The following is a 15,735-nucleotide window of genomic DNA, read 5'->3' as shown; positions in this document are numbered from 1 at the left end:
TTCTGGGCAGTTTGTCCTTCGGGCATCTAAAGCAACCTAACGAACCTATCCTACCTATATATTGGTTTAATGTCACTATCGTCAAAACATTACACAGGAACATTACGATCTGCTTGATCTTACGATCGGCCGCCGACATCCATAATATATACCCAAGTACATATGTAAAGATTTCTCTTGACAAAACGGCTGACTTTAAAAATACCCGAAATGTTTGAAAATGTAGATAGGTATATAGTTTGATTTCATATTTGGTACCTTGTTAAAGGGGTTTTGTTTTTACATGACCAACAAGATACTATTTCATTTAGCTTTCGTTTCACTTTCAGATGTATATAATCTGAAATTAAGCGGATCAAAACAATAAGTAGATTAACTAGAAAGCTTTTTGTCTTAAGGAAACAAAGCTCGTCGAGACCGTTGTGAAGATTGATGTAAATATGTACAGTCAACAGAAGTAGCTTCGCACAGATGCTCAAAATAATTTTCATTATAAACTTATTATAAATTTATAAACTACTCTATTGTTCATCACCCAGCCAGTTGTTGGAACCTTCCACCAACCTCAACCTTAGTTTAAGCAGGCGTGTCTCACTCCGCGATTTCGTCGCTTTGCTACAGGTAGCTAAAAGTACATCCGTTCGGCCCCAATTTTGGGGAAAGCCATAAGCCGCGCGTGGCGCTGTCGCCACCTAGCGGCCATATCTGTGCTGATCGTAACAGACGCGTTTTGTTAGAGAGTGCATGAGTCTTCTGTACTTAGTACTATTATTTATTCTGTGGTTTAAGGCAGTAAAGGTTGTGACATTCCCGCGATACTTTACCATCATCACATCACAATACACATGTAGAATTAGGTAAATGCAGATAATCTAAGCACTTCGTGCGCTGCTGCCTGTACTTAATATTCGAATGGGTACTTAACGGTGGGTCCTGTCGTCATCAGGTCACCGAGGGATCTCTTCAAATACCTACGTCATAAATACATCCTGAATATATTGAAACCGCCTCCGTTCTAACGATGGCAAAAGGTTGAGTTTCCAAATTATAAGTGAATTAAACCGATTTTCTTTTTTTTTAAACATTGCGCTTTCGATTTTGGGAACCGAAAAAGTGTGCCATAATCCCCATGTACTATCGTCGCATAATCTATTCCGAAGCATATAAAATTGCTACCTAGCTTACCGAATGAGGAAAAAATACACCTACGTTTTATTAAAATCAAATAAAGTACGCGTAAAGGTGTACTACTATACGATGCTACGGATATTAAGAAGGGCCAGCCTAGGTTGACACATGATTATAAATAATTTAATTATGTAATAAAATTTAACAAAAGCTTCTTTTTAACACATCGGGTTCTCTGTTCGTAGTCGCTTTCCTCTACAAAGCGGGAAAATGCTGGTGTCGGCTACGAGCGTAGCGCTACGAAACGTTGTCAGTGAATGCGTTAAATAGATGTTAAATTCCACCAACGCGGGCTCAATGTACTATGTACAACATTTGTTCTTTAAGTTAGTACTCTAGTTACTCTCTAGTAGAGTTTTTTCTTGAACGATAGAGCACGTTTGTCTCGGAGTAAATGTTATGCATATAAATTGAATAGACTTTTTAAATATTGGTTCAATATCAGTACAGTGGACCACCTTCACGTTATTAGTATCCTAATATTACATTATGTAGGTAACTATCTACGACTTTATATCTACGAGAATAGGTTTGATAAATCGCGCCATCTAGTAGCGTTTTCCAAAACACAATGGTGACTACTAAGCTATCTAACCAGTACCAGGGGCTTACAAGTTCAATGTTATTGACACAGGTGGCGCTTTTATTTACCTTCTGACTTGCAGTTTATGTACAGTCGCCATCAGATACGCGATGTGATGGCGACTGTACGGTAAACTCATCATTTATTTTAACGTTTAGCTCAGCAACGCACAGAAAGGAGTATACGCTTTTTAGGCTTTCGTAGCGTAGTCAACTATAGGAACCCTTACTTATAGTTTTGCCTTGTACGACCCCAACATGCTCTTGGCCAGTTTATTTAGTATACTTAGCTTTATTATTAGTAAATACCTATTAAATTTGAAATTTTGTATGTTTGGATATTTGGATGTTTAAATGTTTTATGTTTGTTCCTCAATCACGCAAAAATGGCATAACTTTTCTATCTGAAATTTGGCATACGGATAGCTTAGCTTATAACCAAGGTTATAAGCCTAATTAATATTATAGCCTGGATTATTAACCTAATCCTGGATAAGAATGTAGGATACCTACTTTTTATTCCGGAAATCATCCGCTGGATCAAAATGAAGCGGGAACGGTGTGGGAGGGAGATTCTAACGGCTAAATGAAATCATAGCCAAAGGCTATTAAAAAAACAACATCTACCCTTCCACAGCATCTATGCTATGTAACTACAGTCATATACTACACTGAACGCACTTTTCGTTCAATACCGTCCTTTCAAATGTAACATTCGCTGCAGTGGGTATATTCGCTTCAAATTCAAATGTTTTGTTTAAAATAACTAGTACCTACGTAGATTCATCATCTTCCTCGCGTTGTCCTGATATTTTGCCACGGCTCATGGGAGCCTGGAAACTAGTCCCAACCCAAGAATTGGAGTAGGCACTAGTTTTTACGAATGCGACTGCCATCTGACCTTCCAACCCAAATGATCTTCCTCACGATGTTTTTCTTCACTGAAAAGTGATCGTTAATCAAATGATATTTCGCACATAAGTTCCGAAAAACTCATTGGCACGAGCCTGGGTTTGTACCCGCGACCTCCGGATTGAAAGTCGCACGATCTTACCGCTAGGCCACCAGCGCTTAGATTAATATAACAAACTATCTGGGAGACCGAGCTTTGCTCGGAAAACATATAAAAACTCAAAAATTAGCGTTTTCCCAGAGATAAAACCTAGATCGATTTTTCACCCCTGATAACCCCCATATAGCAAATTTCATCGAAAACGTTAGAGCCTTTCCCGAGATCCCTGAAATATATATACATATAAATAAATAAATAGGTATATAAGAATAGGGATGATGTTGTTGTTGAATTTTATAACAAAATCTAGTAAAATAGATAGCAAACGAGCAATTTATCACAATAATGTGGATATTAAAATAAAATATTAAAAAATTACAAAATTACAGGACCTGAAAGTTTTGAAATTTAAGTTTTTTTTAACTTCCAAAAACGATAAAAGTAAGGGTACCATTAGATTCCTTACATTTAATCAAAAAAAATATTGTATAAAGTCCGTCAACCAAATCTTGTCAGTAGTAAAAGGCGGCAAATTTGAAAAATCGCGGGTTAGCAACACTGTGTTCGAATAATTCCAAAATGCGTGTCATCTGTGTTTTATCTGTGGAATGTGGATCGTGAATGACAGCCGTCACCTTATTTGTTTTCATTTGGTTTTCATTCTGAATCGTTTCTGTTTCAAGAGATATTTCTGCTGTCACCATTAAATACCAATACATTAAATAAGAATAAGCAAAGCTAAGGGGCCTACAATGTACAATCATGCTCGTTGATGGTAAACATTACTAAAAATTGAGATTATGACAAGTACATACTGGAAGAACTCTTTCGAACTTTTAAGATTATGTTCAGTTTTTTTGTTTTAGGGTTAAAAGGCATAAATAAAATTAAAACGTATGCCTAAATCTATCCAACAAGACCATATATTGTGTCCTGGAAACCGTCCATAGGCCCACATGTCTAATATTTTCAGCAATCAGTTGTGACTATTTACAAAGATGCAATAGAATACTACAGAGTATTATGCATAGAGTAACTTATTATGGTATTATGCTTGGTTGAAGTGACCCGGTAACATTGGTAACTTCATTATATTTTTTCAATTAATGACCTGAATTATAGTGTAGCTAAAGTGACCCTTATCTTATTTACCTTTAAATTAAATAAACACCCAAATATCAGTTGTTTTATTTTTAATATGTAATCCTATTGTACAATATATACCAATCAAAAAAATTACACAGGTATGTCATATTCATCCAGAAGAGTACACTAATTTACATTAACAAGTGGCATATTATATTGTAAATAACAAATATATGCACTATCTAATTATCTGCATTTCGATATGATTTTATTTTAGTAAACTTAGAAGACTTAGATAGGGAACAAAGAGAATATAAGCACTACGATAAGGAGTTGTTTTTGATATCTTCAAATTTGTTCATCATTTTGATTAACATTGTTTTAACATCGCTTTTAAATTGTCCGTCCATGTTTCAAATATTTTCAATAAACCGCGAGTGACAATTTGAATTGACGTAAGCAGGACGCGCTCAGCGGAAAAAAAAATCTTTTGGTTCGATGTACATTGCTGCTTTTCTTAGCGCAATACTGCTCTTTGAGTGTTGCCCTACTTTAGTTTGCTTTACATTGCTACTGACAAGATTTGGTTGACGGACTATAGCAACTATATACATAAACGCAATATTTCACCGACAAAAACGCAATTTTCTTATTTTGTCCATACTACAAGATGGGCGATGACGTCACGGCCTCTGGCCGTTTTGTATAGGGCATTTCGCGAGTGAAGTGCGACTGTCGGTCTTTGACTACAATTTCTGACTTTTGTGTTACTTTAATCATTAAAGTTTAATGCAATGGGTCCCATATAGACATTTGATCCTAAAAACAAACCCGATCAATTGATAAAAAAAAATAGTCATGTAGCCTATTGCTCTTTTAAAGGTAGACAAGAATTGCTCGTTTAAAGGTATTAGATATATTTATAGAAAAAAATTGTTTATTATTTTTAGTACGGTACGGGTCGGTACTCAGAAGCTTTACAAAGCACTTTACTACTCGGAACAGAAGATTTAATTATGATAGGTAAGCTGTTTTGCAGCTTTTATTTTATTTATTTTAATATCGTTTCGTGACCAGTCAGGAGATGAGAAGCTTAAGTAAATACATCTTATAATACTATACTAGGTTATAATATAATTACTTAGGTATTGAGTTAGGAACGTGTAGCCATTTTGTTATGTACCTATCGTCAATAGCTCGTCGTGAAGGTACCAAGTCATACAAACGCGACTTCTCTTAGGCCTGAGTTTTACTTACGTAAGTAGGGACAAAGGTACGAGTATATACTACAGAATGAGAGATGAATATCGATATATCGTTCTAACAAATAGCTTTGTCCCTATACTTACGTAAGTAAAACATACAAAGTGTATCTCAGGCCTTAGAAAAAGAGAAGTAAGTTTACGTTCATAACATATACAGGGTGCCCAGTAATTAATGGATGACCTTCTAACCACCGACAGGGCACCGTAGGCTGGTCCAGAAAATGCACTTATAGGTCTAATCAAAGTTTCGTGGTTTTCGAGATAATCGCACTTTTCTAAATTTTAAGCTATTTAAAAAGACAGAAAAGTTCGATTATCTCGAAAACCACGAAACTTTTACTAGACCTACGTATAAGTGCATTTTCTGGACCAGCCTAAGGTGCCCTGTTGGTGATTAGATGGTTATCCATTAATTACTGGGCACCCTGTATGTAGGTAGGTATATGTGTAATTGTACATTTTGGAAAGACATACATATTTATCTTATCATTTTATTTACCATTTTACAACCATTCGAAGTATACTCACCACTAGTTTATAACTAAAATATAGGTTTTTTTGTCAAATATAACTTGGTTTCCATATTTGGGCACTTCAATTGACGCTGAATATACAACCAAAGCGAATGGCGAATTGTACAGCGTAGTAAGCCCGGAGTCGTCATGGACGTCATGGTCCAATTTGTGCACTGTCTATAAAAGGAATAAATATTTGAATGAAACAATAGTCATTCACCCTTTCGTTCGTTCATCCCCGGTTTCCCGCCCGCAGAGTCCGCGCGCGGTCCGCAGAGTACACTCGTCCCGCATCATTCACTCACTCACGAACTTTATTACGAACTTATGAACTTCTGAATTTTAAATTTATAAGTTTGGTTTTATTTGAGTGTATTTTAAGTAAAGGACGTTTTTAGAACAGTTTTTGTGGAGTGCTTAACTTAAGTTGGCACTATTTTATTTTGTGGTGAATTTGTTTTGCATTGATGGTTTGATGTGGTTAAGGTAGGTAATCATTTTAGATTAATATGTACTATAGCTAGACTGTCATTTCCTAATTTAAAAATAAACATTAAATAAACAAGTCAAGCGAAGACCGAGCTGTCATATTTTCTTTAATACGAGAAATAGCACTTATTTATAGTTATTTACGGTACAAGTGCAAAAATTGTTACACTTTTTAAAGAAAAATGGAGGTTAAGAAATCGGAAAGCATAAATACATCAAGAAAATCCCACCAATCTCGATATTTTGTCGGTAAAAATAATGTTATCATAGTTTTTTTAAACCTTTCTTTTAATGTGATAATCGTCATTATGTTTTTAATATTTTTTTTTAAACCTGTGTTGTGGTTTCTTGTTGGGAACATTTATTACTTGTATATTCTTATTCTTAATTTTTTAGGTCCAATATACTCAATTTATAGAACTCTAGATTTTAAATCAATACTATACAATGGAACAACACTAAACACTTTCGCGAAAACCACAACATACCTATGTATCATCATTTAATCTAGGTACATTAAGTACAACTTAGACTAATAATATTCGTGCTGTACAAAATAATCCATGGTTTTTGTATCGAATACCTAAAAAAATACAATTTGCCAATAGACTATTTAAAAAGTTCTCGTAATGCCAGTGATCCAGCTACCCACATACAACAGACATTCCTACCCTTTGTAGTCTCGCAACATTACATACACGTACATACCACTAACATGGGTTAAACAAAATTGTTCAGGTTGTTTCCTAACAAAAATATGCAAGCAAAATATTTGCTTTCACATCTAACACAAGAATTCCCCAATAGGTACTAACATACATAGTTTTACTATAGGTATACCTATTCATTTTGTTGTCAATTGATTCACAGATTTGGTTAATAACCAGCTCATAATTTATTAAATAGGTAGTTAAAAATGTCATGTCATGGGGGTGGGTAAGAAAATAAAAATGCCTAAATATGTAGGTATGTACATATATAGGTATATAATTGAAAAATAAAACCTCCGCAAGACTTAACCTACCTCAACATTTCCGGTGTATTTTAATTACTGCCGAAGTATTTGTAAACCATGCATCGATTAGCTTCGCGTTGTACTCATTATTGACATGGCCCGATCCTTTGAAAATACGAGTCCACCAGACCCCCAAATCAAACAGCCACTTGTTTTAACCAACGAGGTCCGCAATAACGCTACCCTCGCCGTCATGTGCATCCCTCTTACAATTAGCGACAATATAAACACTTATTATGGACCTTAATGCTATACAAGCTGGGGTACGGCTGCTGACTGTTCAAAAAAGAGCTTTGCAATGTGTGCACATATGGGAATTAGTTTTATATGAGGTGGGGGATAATTTTGATAGCGCTATGGCTATAGTCTCTATTTCGTTCAGAGAATTGAAACTGAAATAATGTACAATGCAAATGACCACGTGACATTTTGTTGCATATGTCATTAAATGTCATTATACATTATTTTTTGATCGGTGTTTGTCGATATAAGATATTGTCATCTTGTCTCGAATGTGTGGAGGCCTAGTCCAGAGTCCTTACTCTATCTGGTACAGATACTTATTTGTGAGTGTGAAGATAAAAGTGCATTTCTTGACGTCATAAAGAAAAAGTGCAGCTAGAACAAGTCAAAAAAGCGGCCAAGTTCGAGTCGGACTCGCCCATGAAGGGTTCCGTATTTAGGGGCTTTATGACGTATTAAAAAAAACTACTTACTAGATCTCGTTCTAACCAATTTTCGGTGGAAGTTTGCATGGTAATGTACATCATATATATTTATAGTTTTATCATTCTCTTATTTTTGAAGTTACAGGGGGGAGGGGGGACGACACACATTTTACCACTTTGGAAGTGTCTCTCGCGCAAACTATTCAGTTTAGAAAAAAATGATATTAGAAACCTCAATATCATTTTTAGGGTTCCGTAGCCAAATGGCAAAAAACGGAACCCTTATAGATTCGTCATGTCTGTCTGTCTGTCCGTCTGTCTGTCCGTCTGTCTGTCCGTCCGTATGTCACAGCCACTTTTCTCCAAAACTATAAGAACTATACTGTTGAAACTTGGTAAGTAGATGTATTCTGTGAACCGCATTAAGATTTTCACACAAAAATAGAAAAAAAACAATTAATTTTTGGGGTTCCCCATACTTTGAACTGAAACTCAAAATTTTTTTTTCATCAAACCCATACGTGTACCCAGCAAAATTCGATTTTGCTCACTGTTTTTAAGTAGCAAAGTACCCTTGTTCGAGCTGCTGAGGTGAAAAAACTATTTTGACATATGTATTATACGTTAGTTCCATATTTAAACTGTTTCCAGCGCCACTATCCCAGGGTCGAATATTAGCGACTTTTCAGGCTAAATACACGTACCTACATTTCACGCGCTTCATAAATTGGCACGATTTCTCATTCACAGTAATCCGTGTAGATACAAAGTAGGGTAAAAGGACGCAAAAATAAATTCCCAGGGAATTACACCTTAATAGGCAATACATCCTTTTTAGTCTCCAATCGGCTAACGGAACACATTGCGTATGTACACCTCGTCTCAATCTACTCGTTAGAGGCCGGGCGAGTCTAATACAAAATGCAGGTACAAAATTATGCCTTTTCAATTTTCAGGTAGCGTTCTCATAGCGCTAATAACGGAACGGTACAATAAAGATGAAAAGCACTGAAATTTTATTTGCCTCTGTTGCGGAATGTCGGGCTGTAATATTTATGTGACTTTAACCACACTAGTTAGTCTGGAACTCATAATCATATATTTGAAATTGAAAGATATTTCTTTCAGTATTATGCAAAGACTAATCAATAATCATAAAAATATAACTACCTTTATCATCTTCTTTCTTCGAATACCTACACATTTATTTTGTAATTAATCTAAAACTTTCCTTGGCAGTAAGAATGTTAATTAAAAAAACACTCAGATTGACAATCTTCAAAGTCGCTTATAAAATAACATATTCCATCCAACAACACAAATATAAAATCCCGAAATCAAAATCAAATTACGTAAAAAACATGCACCCAAAATTGTAACCAAAGTCTAACCGGATACAAGTTAATATTAAATATAATACAAGAACGATTTTAAAATAGGTATTTCATGTACGCTGCGAGAAGTCTTTTAACAGTTTTCTAAGAACAAAGAGCGAAATAACTGTTATGTATTTCGCTTGGGCCCGGCATCTGTAAGTTCCAAAGAAGAAGTTATAAGAATAACAAGTTTCAGACTTAACGGAATGTATTCGATTACGTAAACCGTGCGTTTGCGGGAGGTTATTTTTGTTTGGAGTTTTGCCGTAATGTCTTTTAAGAGTTTTAAGGCGTTTATGGAATATAGGTAGGATATGCATTTTGTAGTCTATAGTAGTTTATGCAACAGTGATATAATAAGGGTTCTTAAAATTCAAGGGTCGAAGTTACAAAACGAGACGTAGTCGAGTTTTGTAAAAAAAGACCCGAGAATTTTAAGAACCAATTATGAGCTGTTGCATACATTACTTTTTCTATGACAGCTGCAGCAAAAAAAAAATTAAAAAAAAAGAGTTATTATTAAAAAAAAAGAGTTATTATTTAAAAAAAATTGAGTTATTATTTAAAAAAAAAAGAGTTATTATTGTAAATGAAAACATACCTCTTTCAATCAAGATGATCGGAACTTGTATCTTTAAAAAAAATAAAGCAGTTGTATTATACTCATAAGATGACTGCTAGCAGTCATCTTATGAGCCTATGACATTGCTTTAGATATCACTGTCAGTCATTTAATTGACACATTTAAGTGCTGGAGTAGAAAAAATATTTAAAAGAACTGGCCAAAAAATTCTGGAAAAAATCAATAAGTACCACACATACAAGAATTATTACTCGCATTACTATGAGTACCCGTGTCTCAGTTGTCTGGGCGAGCCAAAACAATGACATTTGTCACGCCAACGGCAGACGCTGTAATTAATCAATTATTAAGCACTTGAATTACCAGTTTGGATCCCCAATTCGTTTGCACGATTAAAATGTTAGGTACCACATTGCAAGGACCGTTTATTATTTAAAAAATAATATTATAAGTGGCTTCAATAAAGCAACTGGACTCATTGGATTCTTGGATCTTCAACATGCACTGCTGGTACAGTCGACGTCAAAGATATATTTACAATTGAAAGTTACAAAAAAATCTTTACATTAAAATAAGTTGCCATGTAATGTGACAAGTACTTGTTTACGTGATATATTACAGTTTTATATTTTCACACAATGTGCCCAAAATATGTTTACACTATTTAATCCATGTAGTTTGCCCCTTTTTCTGACGTATGTTCATTTACATGACAAGTTACAGAATAATATTTACACCCAATGTGTCAAACGTGATACACGTCAAGAGCAACATTTCTGTTTTTACGTTTCATGATGCATAAAAACTTTTACGCATTCTGCTACAAAAACATATTTACACAATTCACCTGTTTATTTACTAATTTCTTTATAATTCATCTATTTCATTCTGGCCTACTTTTTATTTATGAAACCTCCTTGCTATAATTGTCTTTACCTTCTCACTTATTTTTATTAATTCATATTAAGAATATTCATATTAGCTTTTGCGTTTGACATGGCGCCGAAAAGGGTTAACTTATAATTCTTCAGTATCTATGCATTTACAAAATAACCGGCCAAGGGCGAGTCGGATTCGTCCATTAAGGGTTCTGTACAATTGGCAAAAAATCACGTTTGTTGTATGGGAGCTCCACTTAAATATTTATTTTATTCTGATTTTAGTATTTGTTATTAAACTTAACGGCACAGAAATACATGGTCTGAAAGTTTTAACTATTTGTGAGATAGATGCAGTCTGGTGACAGACAGACAGACGAACGGACAGTAGAGGTTTAGTAATTGGGTCGGTTTTAACCTTTGGGTACGAAACCCTGAAAATCAAAAATACTGAAAATGGTTTAAATGTAAACATCGGAATTACATACTCGACATAGCATTGACGTCATCTAAACGAACGAGACAAACAGACCATTTGACAGTATGGTACTCTTTTCGACGATTGTCATTATTTGAAATTAGAATGCAGCTTTCAAATGTTTGTAAAGATATTTATGTAGCAGGAGGTATAAAACTGTTTATGTATGGTTGATTGTAAATATTACATTAGATCTTTACATGCAATTTAATTTCGTACATTAAGAGTAAATATTATTCTGTAACTTGTCATGTAAACGAACATACGTCATAAAAAGGGGCAAACTACACGGATTAAATAGTGTAAACATATTTTGGGCACATTGTGTGAAAATATAAAACTATAATATATCACGTAAACAAGTACTTGTCACATTACATGGCAACTTATTTTAATGTAAAGATATTTTTGTAACTTTCAATTGTAAATATATCTTTGACGTCGACTGTACAGTTTTTAATTCTAGATGCACTCAAATGTAGAACGGGTCCCTTTTTAACCAACATAACGAAATTCCTATAAAGAGCACCTAACCGTAACGGTTACTATTGGTCTTAAGTTATGGGTGAGGCTTAGTGAAATGGCTTCACTACTAATATACGATAGAAAAGAATATAGAATAACATAAGTTGTTGAAGAATAATAACCATTTAAATAGATATGTAGGTAGGTTGTTAGCAGGCTGGCAGTTATTTTGTTTCATACAAGCTTTTGTTTTGTTTCACCTGTCCCGTTGTTGTCTAAATCATGCAAGGTAAAGTAGATCCACTTCTCATTATTCAATTTAGCTGAAACTTCACACACCTACCTATGTTTACATAGATTGTTTACAATGTAATTATGTTATACTACTTCCATTATAAATTCCACCTCTACCTCCCTTTTCATCCCCTTTCAGATGGTTTCTGGGATGAAAACTTTTCCCTATTATGATTTATATCCTACCCCAGAAGTCAAAATATCTCCATACGAAATGTCATCAAATCGGTTTAGCAGTTCAAGCGTGAAGTTGTAGGTAACAGACAGACAGAGTTATTTTCGCATTTATAATATTAGGTATAAAGTATGGAGTAGTGAAGTGTAGATGAAACTAAACGTAGCATCAGACGATGGAAACAGCAATAAAGGTTGCTAACGAATTTCTTGGAATTTCTCAGTTTGTAGGTTGGCAGTAACTCTTGAAAGGGAAATTCACTGCTTCTGTAATGAAAGTTATAAAACTGGAGTTACATGCTTTGGTAACGGGCGGGGAAATGTTTATGTTCTTCATTTTAAGGTATTTATCTTTAGGTTATCTAATTGTTATTTTTAATTAATATGAATATAAGTGTTATTTTGATTACTTGATGATGAATCGACGTGACGTAACCAAAGTTACGTCACGTCGATTACGCTTAGGTTAGGACTGATAGAGGTAGGTACTTATTTACCTTAAAATATGTTGCACGCTGCCCTAAATGTTACCACAACAAAGGCCACAAAAGTATGTAACACGCTCTTATTGCGCTACAAACAAGATCACATATTTAACACATTTTTGCGGCCTTCATTTTGTAACCTTATTATAGGTGACTGTACCTACCTACATGATTTTATACTTTTAATGTTGACTATGTACATAAAAATCCATTTGTTTTTATTAAGTGTAAACCAGTAGGTACCAAAATTGTCCTGAAGTCCACAAGCCGTTAAACGTAGGCAGAGTGTATTTTATAAATATGCTTTGGAACTGAAACGAATTACTTTTATGGCGCGCAGCGACAAGTTGTTCTCCGGTTTTATGTCTTGGCGAGTTGTGCCTTAACAGTTAAGAGGATAGTGGTTAACCGCTTCTCCATGCATACAAACGTACTCCCCATTTTGCTTTTTTGCTTACAACTCTTATAGAACTTAAAAAGTCAAAAATTACCCAACGAAAGGGTATATAACTATGGTAAATATACATCATCCCTGCGTTTCTTTAATTCCATCCCAGGCGGTGAAATGGGATGTCTCTCCGGTTTAACACCATAAATCGTCTACAATTTAGTTAGACGCTAAGGCCAATGAAATATACATCGAAATGTTTAAAAAACAAGGACTACGCTAGTATGGCGAAGCGGTCGTTCACTTTCCTCTTAAGAGTGCATGTGTTAAACTTAGGACTTCAGGTGGCAAATAGTTGTTTGGAACGGGAAGCTTGAGTTTTGGACTTTATTTTAGCTTTAACTGCTGCAGGTTTAATATACGGTACAGTTTGCGTAAAATACATCATGATCATAATAACTTAAGAGCTTTGCTCTTGTCGGTGGAGTAATCGCCAATCATTTCTTCCTTGTGCCAATCATTTCCTCATACGACGTATAATTTTTTATTTGGCTAAGATAAGTTATTCTAGGTTTCCCTTCTCTTGTCTTTTCAATCCTGCCTTCCAAGATGTTCAGGAAAAACTTGTCATGCCGTATCAGGTGTCCTACCATCATGCCTATCCTATTTCTTATATATAAAATACATAAGTATTTCCTTTTTGATTTTATGTAAAGTAGTAAGTAGCAACACATAAGTATATAATTTAAAGCCAACAGACATGACGATATTGATTACGATTATTAAATATAAGTAATCTAATGTATAAAATATCAAATTGTAATTAAATAGGTATATCTAAAGTGATGACGTTATAGAAATTACTACTTGAAGCATTCGAGACCTATTTTATAAGAGAATGGAAAAAATATTACGCAAATATTTCGCAAAGAATAAAGCAGTTACAAAAATGAGCTTAACTTTTATAATTTACGCGGCATCAAACTTTGCGGTAACAATAAAATGTGGAAACCATGTTAATGTTTGTTATACAGGGTTCAGAGTTTAACATCGTGTCAAAATAAAGAGTTGGGTACAATCAACTTATGGAAAGTACAAATCTAAATATTTAAGTAGGTACCTAAGTATTTTTAGACTAAGCAAGATTTAACGAAGAGGTACATTTTTTATTTTTTCTTGTATTGTTTTTGGCGTTGTATACTAATATTCGGAACCTTGTTCATTTTATTTATACGTACTCGAGTAGTTTCAGACTGTTTGAGCATTTTCACGAACTTAATTCCATTTTACACGAACATATATAATGAAGGGTCACGTGGGCCATGCACCGCGTCCAATTAACAATAGTTAAATGTATTACAAAAGTTATTAACTGAGTACCTACATCCACGTAGATCTAACTACAAAATTTTGCTCTTGTCTGCTTTGTTAATAAATTTTGTTTTAATATATTGACTATAAATGATAAACGTGATTCATTTCTGTTTTGGTAAATACTATTATTAATAAAATATGCTCCAATAGAGCCTCTGGAACTCATATTCCATCGAATCAATACTTGTATTATATAGGCAGATGTTGTATAACATAATTAACTAATTAAAAAATACGTGAAAAAGATGTGGCCGGGAGAAAATATCAAAGTACTAGAGACCACGTTGAATTGTCACGTTCAAAGTGTTTAAACCTTTTTATTTTTAAAGCTTATTTAGTTTATCTACGAAGCGTATATAGGGAAGCATTTTTGGCCCTAGGGCATGTTATGAATTATTTTTTAACAATTAGCAATGAAAATTCTGTTTTAAGTGTATCAGTTGTATAATTTTTTGTTCGTAGGTATTCGAAATATAAAATAGAGTGTTTAACTCGGGTGAATGGCATCTATCTGACTTGAACTATTGGCGGTCTCACTCCGTTCGAGCGCCAAAATATCTTGGGTGACTTTCATTTTCATCCTTTGGTTAAAAATCCATTATTACCTGTTACTGCCCTAAAAAAGTTTACAGCGACTTCCTATGGGGACTATACGTATGATAGTACAAGTACATAGGTCATGTAGGTACAGTAGGTACCTATTCGTATGAACGTACGTAAGCCCTACTATCCACCATGCACCATTAGATCGTACCCCACAACATCTCGTCTTCTCGGCGGTCACAATAGGTGCATTGAAAAGTGGAAACAATGCTTTAGAGTACGTTTATATGGCGAGCGAGCCCTTGAGACAGTATTAAGGACCATTTTTAAAGCAGAACGCCAAGAAAGTACAAGAAAAGGCTTTACCTAAATGAATGAAACGACTATGATAATAAGGTATGTTTTTAAGCTAAAAACCAAAATTTCCTATTTTTAGGGTTCTGTAACCAAACTGGCAAAAACGTAACCCTTATAGTTTAATCATGTTCAATGTGTCCATCCGTTTTTTCGTCCATCCATCCCTCCGTCCGGCTGCCCGTCAATAACACAGCTCAATTAGGTTCTTCAAGTTGCAAATTGACAGCTGTTTTCAGAAATTAAATACGTGAAAAGCAGACGGAATGCTCTACCGTGATAAAGCTGAGCCATGGCATGTAAGCCGCCACCAACGCACGGCGTGTTAACACGTCAATCACAAGGGATGTGAAGAGTTGAACTTTGGGGAAAAAATCGCACACCCCACTCGGTAAACAAAGAAACTTTAGATTGGACTACTTGCCGTTGAATCGAATATTGAATTTTTTATCACCCTCCTAATGAGTTGGGGTGTATCTATTGTTGGGGGTTTAAGGCTGATTGATTTTTTACTTGAGCTTAA

This window comes from Cydia amplana, chromosome 1, assembly GCF_948474715.1.
Source record: "Cydia amplana chromosome 1, ilCydAmpl1.1, whole genome shotgun sequence".
NCBI classification, from domain to species: domain Eukaryota; kingdom Metazoa; phylum Arthropoda; class Insecta; order Lepidoptera; family Tortricidae; genus Cydia; species Cydia amplana.
The sequence above is the reverse complement of the archived record's forward strand: the minus strand, read 5'-3'. Positions refer to the sequence as shown.